Consider the following 25,670-nt stretch of genomic DNA (forward strand, 5'->3'; position numbering starts at 1 on the left):
ACTCTCGTTTTTGTATGTCTAGGGTTTTTGTATGTCGTCTAGGGTTTTTGTATGTCATCTAGGGTTTTGTATGTTTATGTTGGCCTGATATGGTTCCCAATCAGAGACAGCTATTTATCGTTGTCTCTGATTGGGGATCATATTTAGGTAGCCATTTCCCTTGTTTGTGTTGTGGGATCTTGTCTATGTGTAGTTGCCTGTCAGCACTATAGTGTATAGCTTCATGTTTCGTTTGTTATTTTGTTAGTTTGTTCGGTGTTCATTCTTTTAATAAAGAGAATGTACGCATACCACGCTGCGCCTTGGTCTCCTTCATACGACGATCGTGACACACCTCGCCAACAGCCAGTGAAATTGCAGGGCGCCAAATTCAAAACAACAGAAATCCCATCATTAAAATTCCTCAAACATACAAGTATTTTACACCATTTTAAAGATACACTTGTTGTAAATCCAGTCACAGTGTGTCACGTTCCTGACCTGTTTTCTGTTGTTTTGTATGTGTTTAGTTGGTCAGGACGTGAGCTGGGTGGGAATTCTATGTTGTGTGTCTAGTTTGTCTGTTTCTATGTCCAGCCTAATATGGTTCTCAATCAGAGGGAGATGGTAATCGTTGTCCCTGATTGAGAATCATATATAGGAGGCTTGTTTTGTGTTGGGATTTTGTGGGTGTTTGTTTCCTGTCTCTGTGATTGTCTGCACCAGATAGGTCTGTGTCGGTTTTTGCACATTTGTTATTTTGTATTGTTGTTTGTAGTGTTTCACTTGTTCTTTATTAAACATGTTTAACACTAGCCGCGCTGCACTTTGGTCCTCTCCTTCAACCCTGGAAGAAAACCGTTACAGAAACACCCACCAAACCCGGACCAAGCAGCGTGGCAACGGGCAGCAGAAACAGCAGCAGCAGTACAAGGAGGAATGGACATGGGAGGAGATTCTGGACGGAGAAGGACCCTGGGCAGAGCCAGAGGAGTGTCGCCGTCCCAAAGCGGAGCTGGAGGCATCAAAAGCGGAGAGGCGGCATTATGAGGCGCTTGCAAGGCAGAGTGGCTGGAAACCCGAGAGGCTCACCCAAAAATTTCTTGGGGGGGGGGGGGGGGCTAAAGGGGAGTGTGGCGAAGCCGGGTTGGATACCTGAGCCAACTCCCCGGGCTTACCGTGGAGTGAGAGGGCGTCGTACTGGTCAGACACCGTGTTATGCGGTAAAGCGCACGGTGTCCCCAGTACGCGTGCTTAGCCCAGTGCGGGCTATTCCACCTTGCCGCACTGGGAGGGCTAGGTTGGGCATCGAGCCGGATGTCATGAAGCCGGCCCAACGTATCTGGCCTCCAGTACGTCTCCTCGGGCCGGCGTACATGGCACCAGCCTTACAGGTGGTGTCCCCGGTTCGCCTGCATAGCCCAGTGTGGGCTATTCCACCTCGCCGCACTGGCAGGGCTACGGGGACCATTCAACCTGGTAAGGTTGGAGAGGCTCGGTGCTCAAGAGCGCGTGTCCTCCTTCACGGTCCGGTATATCCGGCGCCACCTTCCCGCCCCAGACCAGTACCACCAGTGCCTACACCACGCACCAGGCTTCCAGTGCATCTCCAGAGCCCTGTTCCTCCTCCCCGCACTCGCCCTGAGGTGCGTGCCCTCAGCCCGGTACCTCCAGTTCCGGCACCACGCATCAGGCCTATTGTGCGTCTCAGCCGGCCAGAGTCATCCGTCTGCCCAGCGCCGTCTGAGCCATCCGTCTGCCCAGCGCCATCTGAGCCATCCGTCTGCCCAGCGCCGTCTGAGCCATCCGTCTGCCTAGCGCCATCTGAGCCATCTGTCTGCCCAGCGCCATCTGAGTCATCCGTCTGCCACGAGCCATTAGAGCCGCCCGTCTGTCCCGAGCCATTAGAGCTGTCCGTCAGTCAGGAGCCGCTAGAGCCGTCCGTCAGTCAGGAGCTGCCAGAGACGCCAGCCAGTCAGGAGCTGCCAGAGACGCCAGCCAGTCAGGAGCTGCCAGAGACGCCAGCCAGTCAGGAGCTGCCAGAGACGCCAGCCAGTCAGGAGCTGCCAGAGACGCCAGCCAGTCAGGAGCTGCCAGAGACGCCAGCCAGTCAGGAGCTGCCAGAGCTGCCCTACAGTCATGAGCTGCCCTACAGTCATGAGCTGCCCTACAGTCATGAGCTGCCCTATAGTCATGAGCTGCCCTCCAGTCATGAGCTGCCCTCCAGTCATGAGCTGCCCTCCAGTCATGAGCTGCCCTACAGTCATGAGCTGCCCTACAGTCATGAGCTGCCCTACAGTCATGAGCTGCCCTACAGTCATGAGCTGCCCTACAGTCATGAGCTGCCATTCAGTCCGGAGCTGCCACTCAGTCCGGAGCTGCCACTCAGTCCGGAGCTGCCACTCAGTCCAGAGCTGCCACTCAGTCCGGAGCTGCCACTCAGTCCGGAGTTGCCCCTCTGTCCTGAGCTACCTCTCTGTCCTGAGCTACCTCTCTGTCCTGAGCTACCTCTCTGTCCTGAGCTACCTCTCTGTCCTGAGCTACCTCTCTGTCCTGAGCTACCTCCTAAATCATGTGGGGGCCTTGGGGAGGATTCTTAGGCCAAGGTCGTGGGCGAGGGTCGCCACTCAAAGGACGCTAAGGAGGGGGACAAAGACAGTGGTGGAGTGGTGTCCTCGTCCTGCGCCGGAGCCGCCACCGCGGACAGATGCCAACCCAGACCCTCCCCTTGAGTTTTAGGGGTGCGCCCGGAGTTCGCACCTTGAGGGGGGGGGTTCTGTCACGTTCCTGACCTGTTTTCTGTTGTTTTGTATGTGTTTAGTTGGTCAGGACGTGAGCTGGGTGGGAATTCTATGTTGTGTGTCTAGTTTGTCTGTTTCTATGTCCAGCCTAATATGGTTCTCAATCAGAGGGAGATGGTAATCGTTGTCCCTGATTGAGAATCATATATAGGAGGCTTGTTTTGTGTTGGGATTTTGTGGGTGTTTGTTTCCTGTCTCTGTGATTGTCTGCACCAGATAGGTCTGTGTCGGTTTTTGCACATTTGTTATTTTGTATTGTTGTTTGTAGTGTTTCACTTGTTCTTTATTAAACATGTTTAACACTAGCCGCGCTGCACTTTGGTCCTCTCCTTCACCCCTGGAAGAAAACCGTTACACAGTGTCCGATTTCAAAAAGGCTTTACGATGAAAGCACACCAAACGATTATGTTAGGTCAGCACCTAGTCACAGAAAAACACAGCCATTTTTCCAGCCAAAGAGAGGAGTCACAAAAAGCAGAAATAGTTAAAAAATGAATCACTAACCTTTGATGATCTTCATCAGATGGCACTCATAGGACTTCATGTTACACAATACATGTATGTTTTGTTCGGTAAAGTTCATATTTATATCCAAAAATCTGAGTTTACATTGGTGCGTTATGTTCAGTAGTTCCAAAACATCCGGTGATTTTGCAGAGAGCCACATCAATTTACAGAAATACTCATAATAAACATTGCTAAAAGATACAATTGTTATGCATGGAATTATAGATGAACTTCTCCTTGATGCAACCGCTGTGTCAGATTTCAAAAAAACTTTTCGGAAAAAGCACACCATGCAATAATCTGAGTACGGCGATCAGACACAAAAACAAGCCATACAGATACCCGCCATGTTGTGGAGTCAACAGAAGTCAGAAATAGCATTATAAATATTCACTTACCTTTGATGATCTTCATCAGAATGCACTCCCAGGAATCCCAGTTCGACAATAAATGTTTGTTTTGTTCGATAAAGTCCATCATTTATGTCCAAATACCTCCTTTTTGTTTGAGCGTTTAGTACACAAATCCAAACTCAGGAGGCGCGGGCAAGTCCAGGCGAGAGTTCAGACGAAAAGTCATATTAAAGTTCGTAGAAACATGTCAAACGAAGTATAGAATCAATCTTTAGGATGTTTTTATCATAAATCTTTAATAATGTTTCAACCGGAGAATTCCTTTGTCTGTAGAAATGCAATGGAATGCAGCTAACTCTCACGGGAGCGAGCGAGGCTGAGCTCGTGGCACTCTGCCAGATCCCTGACTCAAACAGCTCTCATTCCCCCCTCCTTCACAGTAGAAGCCTCAAACAAGGTTCTAAAGACAGTTGGCGTCTAGTGGAAGCCTTAGGAAGTGCAATATGACCCCATAGACACTGTATATTCAATAGGCAATGACTTGAAAAACTACAAACCTCAGATTTCCCACTTCCTGGTTGGATTTTTTCTCTGCCATATTTTTGCCTGCCATATGAGTTCTGTTATACTCACAGACATCATTCAAACAGTTTTAGAAACTTCAGAGTGTTTTCTATCAGAATCAACTAATTATATGCATATTCTAGCTTTTAGGACTGAGTAGCAGGCAGTTTACTCTGGGCACCTTTTTATCCAAGCTACTCAATACTGCCCCCCAGTCCCAAAGAATTAACAAACTATAGTTTTGTCAAGTCGGTTAGGACATCTACTTTGTGTATGACACAAGTAATTTTTCCAAAAATTGTTTACAGACAGATTATTTCACTTATAATTCACTGTATCACAATTCCAGTGGGTCAGAAGTTTACATACACGAAGTTGACTGTGCCTTTAAATAGCTTGGAAAATTCCAGAAAATTATGTCATGGCTTTAGAAGCTTCTGATAGACTAATTGACAGCATTTGAGTCAATTGGAGGTGTACCTGTGGATGTATTTCAAGGCCTACCTTCAAACTCAATGCCTCTTTGCTTGACATCATGGGAAAATCAAAAGAAATCAGCCAAGACCTCGGAACAATAATTGGAGACCTCCACAAGTCTGGTTCATCCTTGGGAGCAATTTCCAAATGCCTGAAGGTACCACGTTCATCTGTACAAACAATAGTACACAAGTATAAACACCACCGCTCAGGAAGGAGACGCGTTCTGTCTCCTAGAGATGACCGTACTTTGGTGGGAAAAGTGCAAATCAATCCCAGAACAACAGCAATGGACCTTGTGAAAATGCTGGAGGAAACAGGTACAAAAGTATCTATATCCACAGTAAAACGAGTCCTATATCGACATAACCTGAAAGGCTGCTCAGCAAGGAAGAAGCCACTGCCCCAAAACCGCCATAAAAAAGCCAGACTACGGTTTGCAACTGCACATGGGGACAAATACTTTTGAGAAATGTCCTCTGGTCTGATGAAACAAAAATAGAACTGTTTGGCCATATGTTTGGATGAAAAAGGGGATGCTTGCAAGCCGAAGAACACCATCCCAACTGTGAAGCACGGGGGTGGCAGCATGTTGTCTTGGTAGTGTGTACCGGTGTTCGACCAGTAGGCGAAAACCAACATCACTCACAACAGAGAACGGTTGATTGTCAAGGGCAATGAATTTGATTATCTTGGCTATAATGGATTTCACCTTTGAGTTGTCTCGCTGAAATTTTGTTACTCTTTCAAATGACTGCTCGACTTGTTGACTGTTCGATCCACACAGCAGACATTGTGGGCTAGGTTAGGAATGTTGTGTTGCGCAACATTTTATGTGGCGTCATTACGTCATGTACCTACGTTATATAGGTTTGCACGGTAGATTTGACATCGGTTTATAACATCGGCGTTAAACTAGACATCGGCCGATACCGATGTTGGCATTTTAACTAATATTGTTCGATTCCGATTTGTTCACCGATATATCGTGCATCCCTAGTCACAGCCCTACCATCCGTTCATTCATCCCCCTCCCTGACCCCAACGTGGTGGCCTATAGGCCCAGCAGCCTGCCCATGTCCAGCCTCCTTGTTCCCCCTCGATTTAGGAGCCCTCTGGAAGCCCCCGTGGAGGGTAGAGGTGGGGTAAGTGTGAGTATGTGACTGCGAGGGTGTGAGCGTGTGTGTTTGTGTTAATTGACAGTTTGGTCACAGAAAGACAGAACTGTAAATCTGCCAGGAGGGCACTGGGGAACAAAACGCTGTCTGCTAGGCCACCACACCCCTCTAGACACCCCTCTACTCTACCCTCTATAAGGGCAACACACAGACACACAGCCAGGTCAACCGGGAACAAAGCCAGAGACACAGAGCTACATTTAAACTATGGCTTTTATAATTAACTAAACCTCATGGCCCAGGCCCTGCAACACACCTCTCTCACTTCCTCTCCTAGCATATGGAGACACTACATTAACAAGCAGCAGCACATAATAAGATTATATATATCATGTAACAGAACTATGTAACAGGACGGTTATATATGAAGAGAGAGGGGTGGAGGGGTGCATAAAAGACAGGTCCTTTAGAGTAGATCATTAACTCAGTTTCACACACACACATAGTCTTATATAACTAACTTTGTGGGGACACACAATTCAGTCTCATTCAAAATCCTATTTTCCATAACCCTGAACCTTAACCATAACCCTAGTTCCTAATCCTAGCTCCTAACCCTAACCCTTAACGTAATTCTAACCCTAACACTAATTTTAACCTTAACCCTAAACCCCCTCGGAATAGCATTTGACCTTGTGGGGACTGACAAAACGTCCCCAGTTGGTCAAATTTTTGTTTGTTTGCTATTCTTGTGGGGTCTTCTGGTCCCCACAAGTATAGTTAAACAGGTCTACACACAGCAGCAACATCTAAAGCAGTTAACATCTAATATTACACTTTGACCTACTTGAGATTGGCAATCAAATCAACTGCATTGGGCACAGGTAAATATTAATAGTATCTACACATATAGCCTACTGTATTATGGGAAAGCACTGTCTGACTTGCACACCGCACGTCCGTCCCCTATTGGTGGTCGGACCAATCCCCTGTACCGTTCTCATGCAACTATAATAACATTTCTGCACAGTGGACGCCGCCTAAACGTATCCATGTACAGGGTCATGGCCTATGGTCATTTCCATGTAAAAGGTCCCATGAGCACCAATATGTGAAGTTTATAGGAGCATATCAAATGAAAAGCTAAGAGTCTATATTTTTGGGAAATTGAGGCATAGATATGTTTTTCAACCATTTTCCATCCTAAAAATTAGGAATAAGCAAAGAGGGATTAAAAAATATTACTAGAAAGGTCTTGAAAAGTTATTAGAAACAGGAGTTGGAAGGAACCAAAAATATGAACAGAACCGCTAGATTTTTTTGTTTCGTTCCACTGTTCCCACCAGCAAAATACAGTTCAGAATCGTTCCTTTCTCTTCCTTTTTTAACCTGTGAAATACATTTTTAAAATCCATTTAGCTCATAAAATTACTTCACCAATCAGTGTGGATAGAGCAGGCAAGGTAGTTGTTTACATGCATGATGGAGAGACAAGTGTAGCCTAAGGCACAAGATGCAACTGAAATTTTGCAGGTGGGGGGAGAGCGAGACAGGGTTGAAGAGGAGGCTTGAAGCGTAGGGCATCTTGTTATGACATGCATTATATGAATTAGGTCCACAGAATTATACCAAGGAGGAGCGGCTTCTATGGAGGAACTTTGAATGTCCTTTGAGCTTGCAAGCTAATAGGAAAGGGAAAGGGGGATACCTAGTCAATTGTACAACTGAATGCATTCAACTGAAATGTGTCTTCCGCATTTAACCCAACCCCTCTGAATCAGAGAGGTGCGGGGGCTGCCATAATCGACATCCATACCCGGGGAACAGTGGGTTAACTGCCTTGGTCAAGCTTGTGTGTGCTGAGTGGCACCAGAATTACAAACACATCTTACCTTCTTGCAGTTAATAAATCCAAAGTGAAATGTGATAACTTGGCCTATAGTATCCTTAACTAGCATTGAAAAAGTTAATCCATTCTTCTCTAGCTAATTCAAAATCTCTCCCTTTCTTCTGAATCAAGCATGTAACATCAGTACAGTAGCCTATTCTTTGGAGGGGGAGGGGCAGGTAGCCTAAACACGCACAGGCAAATATTTTCAGCTTGCAGGCAGACACTGGAATACATTTCTGAGTGACAGAGTGAGGGCTTTGCATATGCACTTTGTTGTGGGACTACAACATTTTTCCTGGAATGTAAAATAACGTTATTAAACGGTTCCAATGCTTTTAAAATAATGTTTCTGTTCCAGAACACTATGGATCACTTTCGTTCCAAGTTCTGTTTCTGTTCCTTGAATTATGTATTTATTTTCCAGTTTCGGTTCTGCACCCTGAACTGGTTCCAACCCCTGATTAGAAAAACAATAAAAACACAATAATGTTAAAGGCCCCTGCCAACTATTATATTTAGTTTCGCAAAAATGATTTGCCTTCTGTAAGCCAAAAAAATATTGCCTATTTTCGTTATTCTGTTAGCAAAAACCCACATACAGTTGAAGTCGGAAGTTTACATACACTTGGGTTGGAGTCATTAAAACTTGTTTTTCAACCACACCACAAATGTCTTGTTAACAAACTATAGTTTTGGCAAGTCGGTTAGGACATCTACTTTGTGCATGACACAAGTCATTTTTCCAACAATTGTTTACAGACAGATTATTTAACTTGTAATTCACTGTATCACAATTCCAGTGGTTCAGAAGTTTACATACACTAAGTTGACTGTGCCTTTAAACAGCTTGGAAAATTCCAGAAAATGATGTCATGGCTTCAGAAGCTTCTGATAGACTAATTTAGATAATTTGAGTCAATTGGAGGTGTACCTGTGGATGTATTTCAAGGCTTACCTTCAAACTCTGTGCCTCTTTGCTTGACATCATGGGAAAATCAAAAGAAATCCGCCAAGACCTCAGAAAAACAATTGTAGACCTCCACAAGTCTGGTTCATCCTTGGGAGCAATTTCCAAACGCCTGAAGGTACCACGTTCATCTGTACAAACAAGTATAAACAAGTATAAACACCATGGGACCACGCAGCCTTCATACCGCTCAAGAAGGAGACGCGTTCTGTCTCCTAGAGATAAACGCACTTTGGTGCGAAAAATGCAAATCAATCCCAGAATAACAGCAAAGGACCTTGTGAAGATGCTGGAGGAAACAGGGACAAAAGTATCTATATCCACAGTAAAACGAGTCCTATATCGAGATAACCTGAAAGGCTGCTCAGCAAGGAAGAAGCCACTGCTCCAAAACCGCCATAAAAAAGCCAGACTACGGTTTGCAACTGCACATGGGGACAAAGATCGTACTTTTTGGAGAAATGTCCAAATGTCTGATGAAACAAAATAGAACTGTTTGGCCATAATGACCATCGTTATGTTTGGAGGAAAAAGGGGGATGCTTGCAAGCCGAAGAACACCATCCCAACCGTGAAGCACGGGGGTGGCAGCATCATGTTGTGAAGGTGCTTTGCTGCAGAAGGGACTGGTGCACTTCACAAAATAAATGGCATCATGAGGAAGTAAAATTATGTGGATATATTGAAGCAACATCTCAAGACATCAGTCAGGAAGTTAAAGCTTGGTTGCAAATGGGTCTTCCAAATGGACAATGACCCCAAGCATACTTCCAAAGTTGTGGCAACATGGCTTAAGGACAATAAAGTCACGGTATTGGAGTGGCCATCACAAAGCCCTGACCTCAATCCTATAGAAAACGTGTGGGCAGAACTGAAAAAGCGTGTGCGTGCAAGGAGGCCTACAAACCTGACTCAGTTACTCCAGCTCTGTCAGGAGGAATGGGCCAAAATTCACCAAACTTATTGTGGGAAGCTTGTGGAAGGCTACCCGAAACGTTTGACCCAAGTTAAACAATTTAAAGGCAATGCTACCAAATACTAATTGAGTGTATGTAAAAATAATTCTCTCTACTATTATTCTGACATTTCCCATTCTTAAAATAAAGTGGTGATCCTAACTGACCTAAAACAGGGAATATTTAATAGGATTAAATGTCAGGAATTGTGAAAAACTGAGTTTAAATGTATTTGGCTAAGGTGTATGTAAACTTCCGATTTCAACTTTAAGGGAGAATTATGAAAGTTCACAGAAGTAACACGTACAGGTAAACCTATCAATTAGTGAGTGTTTTTACTGATAACAATTTTGTTTATTAATTATTAAGTGATTAAAATGTGTCACTCTGTTACCAATGACACAATGGGAAATCATTGTAGTCACAAAACAGAGTTACAGTAGAGCACAGCTGTCACGCCCTGACCTTAGAGAGCCTTTTTATGTCTCTATTTGGTTTGGTCAGGGTGTGATTTGGGGTGGGCATTCTATGTTTTGTTTTTCTATGATTTTGTATTTCTATGTTTTGGCCGGGTATGGTTCTCAATCAGGGACAGCTGTCTATCGTTGTCTCTGATTGGGAACCATACTTAGTTAGCCCTTTTCCCTCCTTTCTTGGTGGGAAGTTAACTTGGTTTGCGGCACTATAGCCTTAAGCTTCACGGTTGTTTTTGTATTTTTTATTGTTTTTGTCAGCGTCATCCTAAATAAAAGGAATATGTACGCTTACCTGTACAGTACAGTAGAGCACACTATAATATGCAGTGCCTTAGGAAAGTATTCAGACCCCTTGACTTTTTCCATGTTTGGTTACGTTACAGCCTTATTCTAAAATTGATTAAAAAGTTTTGCCCTCTCATCAATCTACACACAATACCCCATAATGACAAAGCAAAAACAGGTTTATATAATTTATTTAAAAAATTAAAAACTGAAATATTAAATGTATTAACACCCTTTACTCAGTACTTTGTTGAAGCACCTTTGGCAGCGATTACAGCCTTGAGTCTTCTTGGGTATGACGCTACAAGCTTGGCACACCTGTATTTGGAGAGTTTCTCAGATTCTTCTCTACAGATCCTCTCAAGCTCTGTCAGGTTGGAGGGGGAGCGTTTCTGCACAGCTATTTTCAGGTCTCCAGAGATGTTCCATCAAGTTTAAGTCCGGGCTCTGGCTGGGCCACTCAAGGACATTCAGAGACTTGTCCCGAAGACACTCCTGTGTTGTCTTGGCTGTGTCCTTAGGGTCGTTGTCCTGTTGGAAGGTGAACCTTTGCCCCAGTCTGAGGTCCTGAGAGTGCTGGTTTTCATCAAGGATCTCTCAGTACTTTGATCCATTCAGCTTTCCCTCGAACCTGACAAGTCTCCCAGTCTCTGGTGCTGAAAAACCTCCCCACAGCATGATGCTGCCACCACCGTGCTTCCCCGTAAGGATGGTGGCACGTTTCCTCCAGACGTTCCTCCAGGCCCAAGAGTTCAATCTTGGTTTCATCAGACCAGTGAATGTTTTGGCAAACTCCAAGCGGGCTGTCATCTGCCTTTTACTGAGGAGTGGCTTCCGTCTGGCCACTCTACCATAAAGGCCTGATTGGTGGAGTGCTGCAGAGATGGTTGTCCTGGGAGGTTCTCTCATCTCCACAGAGGAACTCTAGAGCTCTGTTAGAGTGACCATCGGGTTCATGGTCCCCTCCCTGACCAAGGCCCTTCTTTCCCGATTGCTCAGTTTGGCCGGGTGGCCAGCTCTAGGAAGAGTCTTGGTGGTTCCAAACTTCTTCCATTTAAGAATGATGGAGGCCACTGTGTTCTTGGGGACCTTCAGTGCTGCATAAATGTTTTGGTACCCTTCCCCAAATCTGTACCGACACAATCCTGTCTCGGAGCTCTACAGACAATTCCTTCTACCTCATGCCTTGGTTTTGCTCTGACATGTGGTCAACTGTGGTACCTTATATAGACAGGTGTGTGCCTTTCCAAATCATGTCCAATCAATTGAATTTACCACAGGTGGACTCGAATCAAGTTGTACAAACATCTCAAGGATGATCAATGGAAACACAAAGGGTCTGAATACTTATTTAAGTAAGGTATATCTGTTTATAATTGCTTAGAATTATTTATTTTTTAATCCATTTTAGAAAAAGGCTGTAACGTAACAAAATGTGGAAAAAGTCAAGGGGTCTGAATACTTTCTGAAGGCACTGTACTCTACTGAAGTGTACTGTACTCTGCTGTACTGTACCCTTCTATACCTTAATTTACTGTAAATTACTTTACTGTACTATCCTCTACTGTACTGTACTGAACTCTACTAAACTGTACTGTCCTGTGCAATGTTCTACTTTGCTGTACTGTCCAAACTTGTGAAACATAGACGTCTATGATTGGTTCTGATTTGGTCGGGTCACTCTGGACCAACCAAATTTGGTCTTGTTTGGGGGGAGAGCTCATTAGAATAATTGCTAGTGTATAATAACACCCAAACATGCACCTAGCTACCTTTGTGTACCTATTCAGGATACATCACCATGAAGGGAATGACACTCGTGATTATGCATTTCTGTATAGTACAGATCAAGGACCCAAGATGTCATCCTGTTACCGGGTGTTGATCCACTTCAAACTCAAGGTGTCATATCATAGCTGACACCCCATTCTTTCTGCAAACATCTTTGAACCTTAATGTTTTTGGAAAACATGGTCACACAAAAAAATATTTTACTGTCATTCTGTTACCAAACTTTGCATCTGCACTGTTCCTCAAGTAAATATGTTTTAGTAAAATGTTCTGTGGCAATTAAAGTTAAAGGTAGACTTCTACATACGGTTTGTTGAACTTTGCAATCAATGGTTTTTGCTTGGCATACATTTTAATGTGAAAAAGTGAGTCTCACTATTTTCTCACTATTTTTAGGTGGTGGCCATAGCAAACTATCTGCTTCAGTTTTCGAGATGATCGATCTCTGTCAAAGGAGGAGCTGTTTTTTACATAGTGTACATTTATTTCTTCTGAACACATTTCCGTTTCTTGGGAATGTTAATTTTTGCAAATATTTTCTAAATACTTACTTTTATGTTCGCTAACTGGACAGGCAACACCGCCGAGTTCGAAACTGTAAACCAATCAAAAGTGGTGTACTATCCATGGTACTATCTCTGATGATCACGTCTGCCAATCCCGTTATCTGTATCTAAGGTAGTAGACAGCTGGCGACAAACTGTTATCGGGTGATGCAATGTTTGTATATTTGTAATGAACTATTTAGTTTTAAAAACGTCATACCATCAATGCAAGCTTTAAAATGACTCCCAACTTAAAACACAGCAACCTTAGTAATGTAGCTAGCTTGCTAGTTAGCTAGTTGCAACAAGAAGATCTGTTTCTACTGTAGCTAGCAGGAGCAGATAACTTTATCACTAGCTAGCATGCCATTCCGGGACAAGGAGCATTTTAGCTATCAGTTTTTTCCAAGTAATAATTGAAGACTACAAAAATCAATAGGACAAGTAGTGTAAATCTAATACAGTCATCAAGGCAAGACCCACTAATTTCATTCTGACAAATAACAAATGCCACATTATCCCTGTCAATAGTACGATGAGTGCAGAGCAGCCAGCCTCAGACTGTCAGGATGTTCATTTTCTAGCTCACAAACTACATTCCTTTGTTGTGATGATTTATTTGATTAATCCTTGTCTCTTTTGTCTTACATCTATTCAGTTATCCTGTGTCCTGCTCCCAGAGATCAACCAAGTGCTATTCACCAAGCATGGGCTTATTCACTCACCTGTGAGGAGAACCTTCCTACCGCAGTTTGAACTAACCCTGCTGTCACTATTTAAATATTGGACCCACATATACATGTGCCTTTTGTCTTTTCTTTGTGGGTTTTGTCTTACAGTGTTGTGCATTTTAAAGTTGAAGTACAACTACAGATACACGTGCTTGTTTGAGCATCTCAAAGACTACATTTTATGTAGAATCAGTATAACGGGACAAACAGATTGTTTTATTATTGTAACCTGCAGTTGGGAAAATTCTACAGTCCCCATCAGGAACCCAGGCTTTTACCATAGATGGTGGAGTCCTCGTCTCTGGACCACACAAGCTTTAGATTACATTCTACTAAGGTCCTTGTCTCTCTCTCTACATCGGTCAGCTACTTTGGTGACTAGGGTGGGATCCTATAAGGCCTGGGCCCACAAATGTCGCTTGAGAGAAGGGGAAATACTGAAGCATGTGTTGATGACAGTTCTACAGTCTCTTGGCATAGATGGTTAGCTCTCATTTCTGGACTGCAACATTGTAAGATTGTGCCCTCCACGGCACTTGATATACATTGATTGGTAGGCTACACTATATTTAAATACTTAAAATACTGTCTGAGACACCTTTGCTATTTGTCTCTGTACTCAATAAATGGTGAAACATTATTTGTGAGTGTTCTTTGATCGAATGTATATGCATGAAACCTACATTATGGAAAACATGCATCATACTCAGTCATAGTTAGTAGAATAATGATTTTGGCACGTCAACTTTTAGAAGGTTAGTAGGAAAGTTAATAATGTAAACCACCTAAATATTCTTACATTCACTGAACATTTAGTAGTTAAAACTCACCAACATTCATTTCCCAACTTATTTTTCTATAATCCTACAGGCTCTTTATCATTCTCCATAACTTATATTCATTCCAATGCATCAGACATGATGCATGCCCACTATGGTATTATTGGGCAGCTGCTATTTGAAATGTCATCTGGTTTAAAAATCAAGCAGAGAAATGTGCAGGAATTGAAGGTGCCAACATATTTTATAGTCATCATACGTTTTACTGTCATATACATCAAAAATCTGCTCCTCCCTCGACGGGGATCAGTCAACTTCAATCTTTTGAGCTTCGGCCCACCACCTATTTAATGCGGAATTGTCCCTATATCATTCAGCAATAGGACAATATTTAAATTTGAGCTGGTCATTTATATTTAAATTTGAGCTGGTTAGACTTTACCCCTTCACCGCCGGGCGACATGAATTTACTGAATGAAAAGCAACATGTCCTAAAGCAGGCTAACCTAAGAGTCAGAAATATAAAAAATGTATTATGTGCTGTCTGCGCCAAGGGTACCAACCAGGCACATACACACGTTTTAAAACATTGTCTTAGTAAGTTAGAAAAAACCTTCCCTCAAAGTTCTAGGTCCAAACGAACGGGCACTTTATTTTAAATTCCTCAGCTATGACAAATACATTCAACCCCACTAACATGTCAGAAACCATTTATATAGCGCGCTATATTTACACCAAAATCCATGACCTTGGCTTGGAGCGTCCCTATAAAACAACAAACACTTTTGCTGTCAAAGTAAACGGGCATGCACCGTGCCCGTACACCGTAGCGTATATTATTGTGTTACGACGAGTATATAGAGCCCTACTACACATCAGTGGAAAACGATGTCGGGGCACTTCCGTCCAACCAAACGAGGAACAATGCCGTCGTGCGTAAAACCGAGCTTTATTAAAAGGAACGCGTAAAGGGGAAATGTAGTAAACTCACCAAATAGATATATCTCTGTGAGCGCACCAATAGCTTCTTCCTTTCCCTATTAACTCTCCGCCATCTTCAGCACTGTGTTTGTTTAAATGGGAAACACTCTCGAAGAGCAAGAAGCCAGCTTGTGCTGAGCGTTGGGGCTGCTGGGGAAAGTAGTTATTCACGTCGAACGTTGTTATTTTAGGTAGGGCAGACCTCCCGGATACGGACTACAACTACATGTATGCCCCAAGAGGAGATCTTGGGTTCTGGTGTAGACGGCTGAACAGCGACGATATTAGAACAGAATAATGCCACGGTGTTTATTTTTAGTTATAAACTCGGTGATTAGCAGACAGCCGTGGTATATCAGACCGTATACCACTGGTATGACACATGACTTATTTGTACTGCTCTAATTACGTTGGTAACTAGTTTATAATAGCAATAAAGCACCTCAGGGGTTTGTGGTATATAGGCAAAACACCACGGCTTAGAGCTGTGTACAGGCACTCCGCGATGCGTCGTGGGTAAGAACAGCTCTTATCGTTGGTATATTAGACATGCCCCCCTGCCTTATTTCTTAATTAACCTGAGGAACATTGAATTGTGTGCAAATGCCTGTAAGTGTAATACTTAATAGGCTGTTCAGCTATCATCTGATTTAACATGGTAATGATGGTTTACAGAAGGGGTGTGGCTTGGACAACTTAACATGTACAGTATTCCAGTGTAGGCAGGCTATTCAGTATTCAAATATTATCTCAGTATGTGTATATTAGCCAGATATAGATGGTGATAAGAAATACATTTATACAAATTGTATTTTTTTTTCATTTTGATGAAATTCTAGATTTAATCAACTGAATTAACAGGGTGCCATATTCAATCAAACCCCTTTATCCGGGACTGCGAGTTTGATTGAACTGCGTATAAATTAGATCATGTTTTGCTTTGTTATAAATAATGTATAGTCCTAAGCCTTATTGTGACATAACTCTAAAATGCTAGCCCTAATGATATGTTCTGTACCTGGAGAGGGCTGCGTGGTTTGGTTCTGTATCTGTAGAACAGTGGGACCTCCAGAACTGTATATCTTATAGATGAGGCCCATATGTGGGCTCCATTTGGTGGAGCTGGCAGGCTCAGTGTGGACCGTTGGCGTCACAGCCTATTGGCCTGGGGACTAGGGCAGATTCGTCCCAGAACCAGTACCCTTGCCAAGAAGAGACTGAGGTAAGATAGCACCAACCCGTCACCATGGTGATACCAGGCAGGCAGGGAAGTAGACACACACACACACACACTCTGGCAGAGCAGACAGTAGGGTTTCAGCTGTGTCAGGGAGGGGTAGAGGTGGAGGGAGAGAGAGAGAGAGAGAGAGAGAGAGAGAGAGAGGAAGAAAGTGAGAATCAGATAGAGAGTGTAAAGACAGAGATTGAGCGACAGAAAGGCTGGAAGACACAGGTAAAGAGGGACAACAGATGTGTATATATAATGATTGTGAGAGCAGCGGTAGAAACATAGCTGAAATACAGTTGACAGGGCAAGGAGAAGATGAGAGAAAAGGAGAGAGAGGGCAAGAGAAAGAGAGGAAGCGATGGTGAGTAATGTGAATCTGCAGAGTAAGTAAAGATGAGGAGGGAGAGAGTGATAGAAAACATTAGGTAGAGCCAGTCAGAGAATTACCCAGAGAGAGAAAGAGAGAGCAAGTGCTGAAGGAAAGAGAGAGGCGACAGAGGGGGAAGGGGAAGGAATGAGGAGGAGGCGAACAGGACTTTGCAATTAGCCTGGCCTGAGCAAAATCCACCCAAGTCAAGGAACACAACCAGAGGAAAAGAAAGAAGGATATGACTTGAGTTACAACTGTGCTTGGATTATGTGTCCTTTCAAAACGTTTTAGGGGGGGGGCATGTGACACTGCAGAAGTTATATAAAGTTAGGGTGAGAAAATGTGTAAAATTGTAGTTCTAGTAGGAACAACAGGCTGGCAGGCAGCACATTTCTGAACATGTCTCAAACAGCCTTGACAAACAAGACACACACTATTTATACCGCTGGAGAAAAGCCTTCTATTATGACATTAGTTTTTGAAAGCAGTGTCAGCACAAACAGACTGGAACTTGACAGCGTTGATGATTATGAGTTGCTGCAAAAGTGCTGCAAGAATATCCTGAATCTAAAGTTAGTTTTCTTTTGATGTAACTTTTTCTTTTGATTTAAACTGTATATGTGAATGTATCAATACTGGTGCAAAGTTATTTGATGACCCATCAAGCCTAATAGTGTCTTTGATAGGATTTGCATTGATAGTGTTTGTTGTCTGTTTATGTATGTAACTGTGTATGTGTCCTTAAGTCCTTCTCTTCCCCTTCCCCCATCACCACACAATGCATAGAGCCAAACAACTATCACTGCTTTTGTCCATACTCCCCCATTAAAGTAGGAGGGGGAAAGGAGAGAGAGGAGGAGGGTGAAAAGAAGAGAGAGATGAAAAATGAGTAATCTGTCATGAAGAACATTGTGTGAGAGGTTGAAAAATATCTCCTTTCTCCAAACACACACACACACACAGACACACACACACACACACACACACACACACACACACACACACACACACACACACACACACACACACACACACACACACACACACACAAACCAGTGGTGGAAAATGGTCTTATAGGCACATAAAAACTGAGCAGGCAGGGAGCCTTGCAAACTTTCAGATGGTTCTGTATCACACAGATGTAGAGCAGAATAAGCCAAAGAGCAGTAATTGGCTAGAGATTGATGATGTGATGTCTAACGAATGTGACTGAGACAGAATCCTAAAAGTTTTCAGTACTGCGGTGACAGTGAGAGTGAGGGAGGGAGGGAGAGTGAGACGGAAAGGAGCTGTTTAACATTCCAAACGGGTAGAGAGAATTCAGGAGCAGCAGAGCAGCCATCGGCACACAGGTATAATGCACAGGCCTCAGAGGGAGAGAGAAAGGGGGAGGCAGAGAGAGAGAAAGAGAATGAGAGGGAGAGTGCAGAGGAGAGGGATGGGTTTGGAAATGTCCACTTGCACATAGGTGTAGTGCAGGGAAAAGACGGGGAGGGGTAGAGAGTAATGGAGATTGGTAGAGAGAGGGACAGGTAGAGGCAGAGAGAGAGAGCATGGGGTGAATAGTGAAGCTCGACGGCACTCAGGTGTATCAAACAGCATTTTGAAGGACGGAGTGAGAGAAGGGGAGAGAGGGGAGATGAGTAAAGACACAAAAGGGAGATGAAAAGAGATACAAGAAAAGGGGATAGGATAGATAGGAGGAAAAAAGCACAGACGCCTTAAAAGAAAAAGATAGAGAGACTGACAGCAGAGACAAAAAGATGGCTGGAAGAATAGATACTATAAGGAATGCTGACCACTTCTATGCTTAATATTGGCCATCTCTTTATAGCCTCAGCTACCATCTCACTCCTGCAGCCACCTCTTACTGCAGCCTGTGGAGTTCCTGTCAGCACAACCACCCAATGCCAAATCAATAGGACATGATAATATACTGTAGGTTAGAGGAGATAAACCAGATGAATGTTGCTCTCAGACCATCCTCAGAAAAAGCTTCTAGAGACTCTTATGTGGTTGTCGTCTGTGAAAACATACTTAACTAAGGTATGTGAGCAATGTTCCCTCTAAGTTGTGCGTGGGCGCGCTGCTCCCCAGGGACTGCAATGCAGAAGAAATATCAGCCAGTGCAGAGAAGGACGAGATTGAACTTCACTCAACTTTCTAGTTTTCCCCTTTAGTTAACACTATCAATGTTTCCCTCTACTGTGGGATATGCCACTATTAGCCACTTTCAATTCAACATACCGAAACAAAACTAACTATGCAAAATAATTTATTGTAGGCACAATGCACCGGACTGTGTTTACAGCATGAGTGATTAGAGTAGATGTGCTTGTTTTGAGATCAAAGCCAGAGTTGCATGTAGCCATGTGTTCAAATTTGTTCATATTCTTTGCTAGTAACGGAGTTATTAGCCAAGTTATACCTAATTTCTAGTCACCAATATGGAGTGGTTGCTTCCTACAAGAGCTTAAAACATGTGCATTTCTAGCCATCATTGAAAAGTGAGTCAGGTAAAGAGCATTTTTTCTGTCTTAACGTGGCAGTGTGGTATTTTGAGACAGGCTTAAATAAGCTAAGTAGCCAATAGGCAGAGCGTAGCATAATTTTTCTGATTCTCTATAATAACGGCATGGGAATAATAATGAACTTTCTTTTGTGAAGTGGTTGCATCAAACAACACATTTTCAGTCACCTTGTCTGAAGGACGTGGATGAACAGGTTAATGTCAAGCCCTCACTGAAGGTACAGTACCAGTCAAAAGCTGGGGACACCTAATCATTCAAGGGTTTTTCTTTATTCTTTACTATTTTCTACATTGTAGAATAATAGTGAAGACATCAAAACTATGAAATAAGGAGTAATGTATCAATATGGAATAATGTATCAACCAAAAAAGTGTTAAACAAATCAAAATATATTCTATATTTGAGATTCTTCAAAGTAGCCATGATGATAGCGTTGCATTCTCTCAACCAGCTTCACCTGGGATGCTTTTCCAAGAGTCTTGAAGGAGTTTCCACATATAATGAACACTTGTTGGCTGCTTTTCCTTCACTCTGCGGTCCAACTCATCCCAAACCATCTCAATTGGTTTGAGGTTGGGTGATTGTTGGGGCCAGCTCATCTGATGCAGCACTCCATCACTCTCCTTGGTCAAATAGCCCTTACACATCCTAGAGGTGTGTTTTGGATCATTGTCCTGTTAAGCACAAACCAGATGGGATGGCGTATTTTTATTTTTATTTTATTTCCCCTTTATTTAGCCAGGTAGGCTAGTTGAGAACAAGTTCTCATTTGCAACTGCGACCTGGCCAAGATAAAGCAAAGCAGTTCGACACATACAACAACACAGAGTTACACATGGAATAACAAACATACAATCAATAATACAGTAGAAAAATCTATATAAAATCTGTATCACTCCTTCATTCATTGAATCAGATGGCTCATTCATCAAAAAGCCCACTGATATTGCGAACTACTTTAATTACTTTTTCATTGGCAAGATCAGCAAACTTAGGGATGACATGCCAGCAACAAACGCTGCCACTACACATCCAAGTATATCAGACCAAATTATGAAAGACAAGAATTGTACTTTTGAGTTCCGTAAAGTCAGTGTGGAAGAGGTGAAAATATATATATATATATTGTTGTCTATCAGCAATGACAAGCCAACGGGGTCCGACAATCTAGATGGAAAATTACTGAGGATAATAGCAGGCGATATTGCCACTCCTATTTGCCACATCTTCTATTTAAGCCTACTAGAGAGCATGTGCCCTCGGGCCTGGAGGGAAGCTAAAGTCATTCCACTACCCAAGAACAGTAAAGCCGCCTTTACTGGCTCAAATAGCCGACCAATCAGCCTGTTACCAACCCTTAGTAAACTTTTGGGGAAAATTCTGTTTGACCAGATACAATGCTATTTCACAGTAAACAAATTGACAACAGCATTTCAGCATGCTGGGACACTCAACAAGCACAGCACTTACACAAATGACTGATGATTGGCTGAGAGAAATTGATGATAAAATGATTGTGGGGGCTGTCTTGTTAGACTTCAGTGCAGCTTTTGACATTATCGATCATAGTCTGCTGCTGGAAAAACGTATGTGTTATGGCTTTACACCCCCTGCTATAATGTGGATAAGGAGTTACTTGTCTAACAGAACATAGAGGGTGTTCTTTAATGGAAGCCTCTCAAATATAATCCAGTTAGAATCAGGAATTCCCCAGGGTAGCGGTTTAGGTCCCTTGCTTTTTTCAATTTTTATTAACGACATGCCACTGACTTTGAGTAAAGCCAGAGTGTCTATGTCTGCGGATGACTCAACACTATACACATCAGCTACTACAGCGACTGAAATGACTGCAACACTCAACAAAGAGCTGCAGTTAGTTTCAGAGTGGGTGGCAAGGAATAAGTTAGCCCTAAATATTTCTAAAACTTAAAGCATTGTACTTGGAATAAAACACTCACTAAACCCTAAACTTCAACTAAAGCTTGTAATAAATAATGTGGAAATTGAGCAAGTTGAGATGACTAAACTGATTGGAGTAACCCTAGATTGTAAACTGTCATGGTCAAAACATATTGATGCAGTAGTAGCTAAAATGGGGAGAAGTCTTTCTATAATAAAGCGATGCTCTACCTGTCAACAAGGCAGGTCCTACAGGCCCTAGTTTTGTCGCAACTTGACTACTGTTCAGTCATGTGGTCAGGTGCCACAAAAAAGGACTTAGGAAAATTGCAATTGGCTCAGAACAGGGCAGCACTGCTGGCCCTTGGATGTACACAGATAGCTAATATTAATAATATGCATGTCAATCTCTCCTGGCTGAAAGTGGAGGAGAGATTGACTTCATCAGTACTTTTATTTATGAGAGGTATTGACATGTTGAACTCACCGAGCTGTTTGTCTAAACTACTGGCACACAGCTCAGACACCCATGCATACCCCACTAGACATGCCACAAGAGGTCTCTTCAAAGTCCCCAAGTCCAAACAGACTATGGGAGGCACACAGTACTAAATAGAGCCCTGACTACGTGGAACTCTATTCCACATCAAGTAACTGATGCAAGCAGTAAAATTACATTTAAAAAACAGATTAAAAAAACACCTTAGCAGCGGGGACTGTGAAGCGGCACAAACATTGGCACAGACACATGCATACACACACACACACGATAACATACGCACTATATATACAAATGGATTTAGTACTGTAGATATGTGGTAGTGGTGGAGTAGGGTACAGAGGGCACACAGTGTGTTGTGAAATCTGTGAATGTATTGTAATATTTAAAAAATGGTATAAACTGCCTTAATTATGCTGGACCCCAGGAAGAGTAGCTGCTGCTTTGGCAGCAGCTAATGGGGATCCATAATAAATACAAATACTGCAGAATGCTGTGGTAGCCATGCTGGTTAAGTGTGCCTTGAATTATAAATAAATCACAGACAGTGTCACCAGCAATGCACCCCCACACCAGCACACCTCCCCCTCCATGCTTCACGGTGGGAACCACACATGCGGAGATCATCCATTCACCTACTTTGCGTCTTACAAAGACACCTCGGTTCAAACCAAAAATCAAAAATTTGGACTCATCAGACCAAAGGACAGATTTCCATTGCTCGTGTTTCTTGGACCAAGCAAGTCTCTTCTTATTATTGATGTCCTTAAGTAGTGGTTTCTTTGCAGCAATTCAACCATGAAGGCTTGATTCACACAGTCTCCTCTGAACAGTTGATGTTGAAATGTGTCTGTTACTTGAACTCTGTGAAGCATTTATTTGACCTGCAATTTCTGAGGCTGGTAACTCTAATGAACCGATCCTCTGCAGCAAAGCTAACTCTGGGTATCCTTTCCTGTGGCGGTCCTCATGAGAGCAGTTTCATCATAGAAATTGATGGTTTTTGCGACTGCACTTGAATAAACTTTCAAAGTTCTTGAAATGTTCCAGATTGACTGACCTTCATGCCTTAAAGTAATGATGGACTGTCGTTTCTCTTTGCTTTTTCGAGTTGTTCTTGCCATTATATGGACTTGGTCTTTGACCAAATAGGGCTGTCTTCTGTATACCACCCCTATCTTGTCACAACACAACTGATTGGCTCAAACGCATTAAGATGGAAAGAAATTCCACAAATTAACTTTTAAGAAGGCACACCTGTTAATTGAAATGCATTCCAGGTGAGTACCTCATTAAACTGGGTGAGAGAATGCCAAGAGTGTGCAAAGCTGTCATCAAGGCAAAGGGTGGCTACTTTGAAGAACATCAAATATAAAATATATTTTGATTTATTTAACACTTTTTGGTTACTACATGATTCCATATGTGTTATTTCATAAATGTGATGTCTTCACTATTAATCTACACTACAGTTCAAAATGTTGGGGTCACTTAGAAATGTCCTTGTTTTTGAAAGAAAAGCACATTTTTGGTCCATTAAAATAACATCAAATTGATCAGAAATACAGTGTAGACATTGTTAATGTTGTAAATTACTATTGTTGCTGGAAACGGCTGATTCCCATCTGGTCCCGCGGCCTTACGAGTGTTAATCTTTTTAAAAATCTCACGTCAGCCACAGAGAGCGAAATCACACAGTGATCGGGAAAAAAATCGAAAGCCCTCATGTATGGCTTGGTGTTGTTTACAAGCAAGCATAGCAAGCATATACAAGCAAGCCTAGCAAGCTCCTCTGGGAGGGAGACATCATTGGGCAACTTATGACATACTGTATATAGTGCCTTTGGAAAGTATTCAGACCCCTTGACTTTTTCCACATTTTGTTACGTTACAGCCTTATTCTAAAATTGATTAAATCGTTTTTTCCCTCATCATCAACACACAATACCCCATAATGACAAAGCAAAAACAGGGTTTTAGACATTTTTGCAAAAAACTGAAATATCTTATTTACATAAATATTCAGATAATTGACTCAATACTTTGTTGAAGAACCTTTGGCAGCGATTATAACAATGAGTCTTCTTGGGTATGACGGTACAAGCTTGTCACACCTGTATTTCTCCGATTCTTCTCTGCAGATCCTCTCAAGCTCTGTCAGGTTGGATGGGGAGCGTCGCTACACAGCTATTTATCAGGTCTCTCCAGAGATATTTGATCAGGTTCAAGTCCGGACTCTGGCTGGCCATTCAAGGACATTCAAAGATTTGTCCCGACGCCACTCCTGCGTTGTCTTGGCTGTGTGCTTAGGGTTGTTGCCCTGTTGGAAGGTGAACCTTCGCCTCAGTCTGAGATCCTGAGCGCTCTGGAGCAGGTTTTCATCAAGGATCTCTCTGTACTTTGCTCCATTCATCTTTCCCTCAATCCTGACTAGTCTCCCAGGCCCTGCCGCTGAAAAACATCCCCACAGCATGATGCTGTCACCACCATGCTTCACCATAGGGATGATGCCAGATTTCCTCCAGACGTGACACTTTTTATTCAGGCCAAAGAGTTCAATCTTGGTTTCATCAGACCACAGACTCTTATTGGTCTGAGAGTCTTTAGGTGCCTTTTGGCAAACTCCAAGTGGGCTGTCATGTGCCTTTTACTGAGGAGTGGCTTATGTCTGGCCATTCTACCATAAAGGCCTGATTGGTGGAGTGCTGCTGAGATGGTTGTCCTTCTGGAAGTTTCTTCCATCTCCACAGAGGAACTCAGGAGCTCTGTCAGAGGGACCATTGGGATCTTGGTCACCTCCCTGACCAAGGCCCTTCTCCCCCGATTGCTGAGTTTGGCCCGGCAGCTAGCTCTAGGAAGAGTCTTGGTGCTTCCTGTCACGCTCATCGTACTAACTGGAAATATACTCAGACCAACATGCAGCGTGAGTTGGGTTCCACATGTTTAATAAAGGAAACTCACAAAAACAATAAACAGCATACGAAACGTGAAGCTCAAGCAGTGCTCACAGGCAACTCCACAGAAACAAGATCCCACAAAAACCAGTGGGGAAATGGCTGCCTAAATATGATCCACAATCAGAGACAACGATAAACAGCTGCCTCTGATTGGGAACCATACCAGGCCAACATAGAAATAAATGCACGAGATCACACACCCTAGTCACACCCCGACCTAACCAAAATAGAGAATAAAAAGGCTCTCTATGGTCAGGGCGTGACACTTCCAAACTTCTTCCATTTAAAATGATGGAGGCCACTGTGTTCTTGGGGATCTTCAATGCTGCAGACATTTTTTGCTACCCTTCCCCAGATCTGTGCCCTGACACAATCCTGTCTCAGACCTCTACGGGCAAATCCTTCGACCTCATGGCTTGGTCTTCGCTCTGACATGCACTGTCAACTTTGGGACCTTATATAGACAGGTGTGTGCCTTTCCAATTCATGTCCAATTATCTGAATTTACCACAGGTGGATTCCAATCAAGTTGTAGAAACATCTCAAGAATGATCTTGGTTTTTGTTCTGACATGCACAGTCGACTGTGGGACCTTTCCAAATCATGTCTAATCAATTGAATGTACCACAGGTGGACTCCAATCAAGTTGTAGAAACATCTCAAGGATGATCAATAGAAACAGGATTCACCTGAGCTCAATTTTGAGTCTCATAGCAAAGGGTCTGAATACTTATGTAGATAAGGTATTTCTGTATTTTTAATACATTTTTTAAACATTTCTAACAGTATCGCTTTGTCATTATGGGGTATTGTGTGTAGATTGATTAGGAACAACATTTTTGAATCCATTTAATCCGTAGAATAAGGCTGTAACATAACAAAATTTGGAAAAAGGGAAGGGGTCTGAATACTTCCCAAATGCACTGTATACTACTCCCACACTTTGATTGTATTGCATATTTGAAATATTTACCTGAATTCCTTTC

The 25,670-nt window shown here is 42.9% G+C and overlaps 1 protein-coding gene across 1 annotated transcript in view; it reads right to left on the reverse strand.

Moving 5' to 3' along the window:
- Window positions 1-15,272, reverse strand: part of LOC120061306 (nuclear receptor coactivator 3-like) — a 102,407-nt gene extending 87,135 nt beyond the window's left edge. Inside the window, exon 1 of the mRNA XM_039011018.1 lies at window positions 15,211-15,272. The gene's annotated coding sequence lies outside the window, so the exon portion shown is untranslated. The remainder of the gene's footprint in view (window positions 1-15,210) is intronic.
- Between the last annotated feature and the right edge of the window lie 10,398 nt (window positions 15,273-25,670).

This window comes from Salvelinus namaycush, chromosome 16 (assembly GCF_016432855.1).
Source record: "Salvelinus namaycush isolate Seneca chromosome 16, SaNama_1.0, whole genome shotgun sequence".
NCBI lineage: Eukaryota > Metazoa > Chordata > Actinopteri > Salmoniformes > Salmonidae > Salvelinus > Salvelinus namaycush.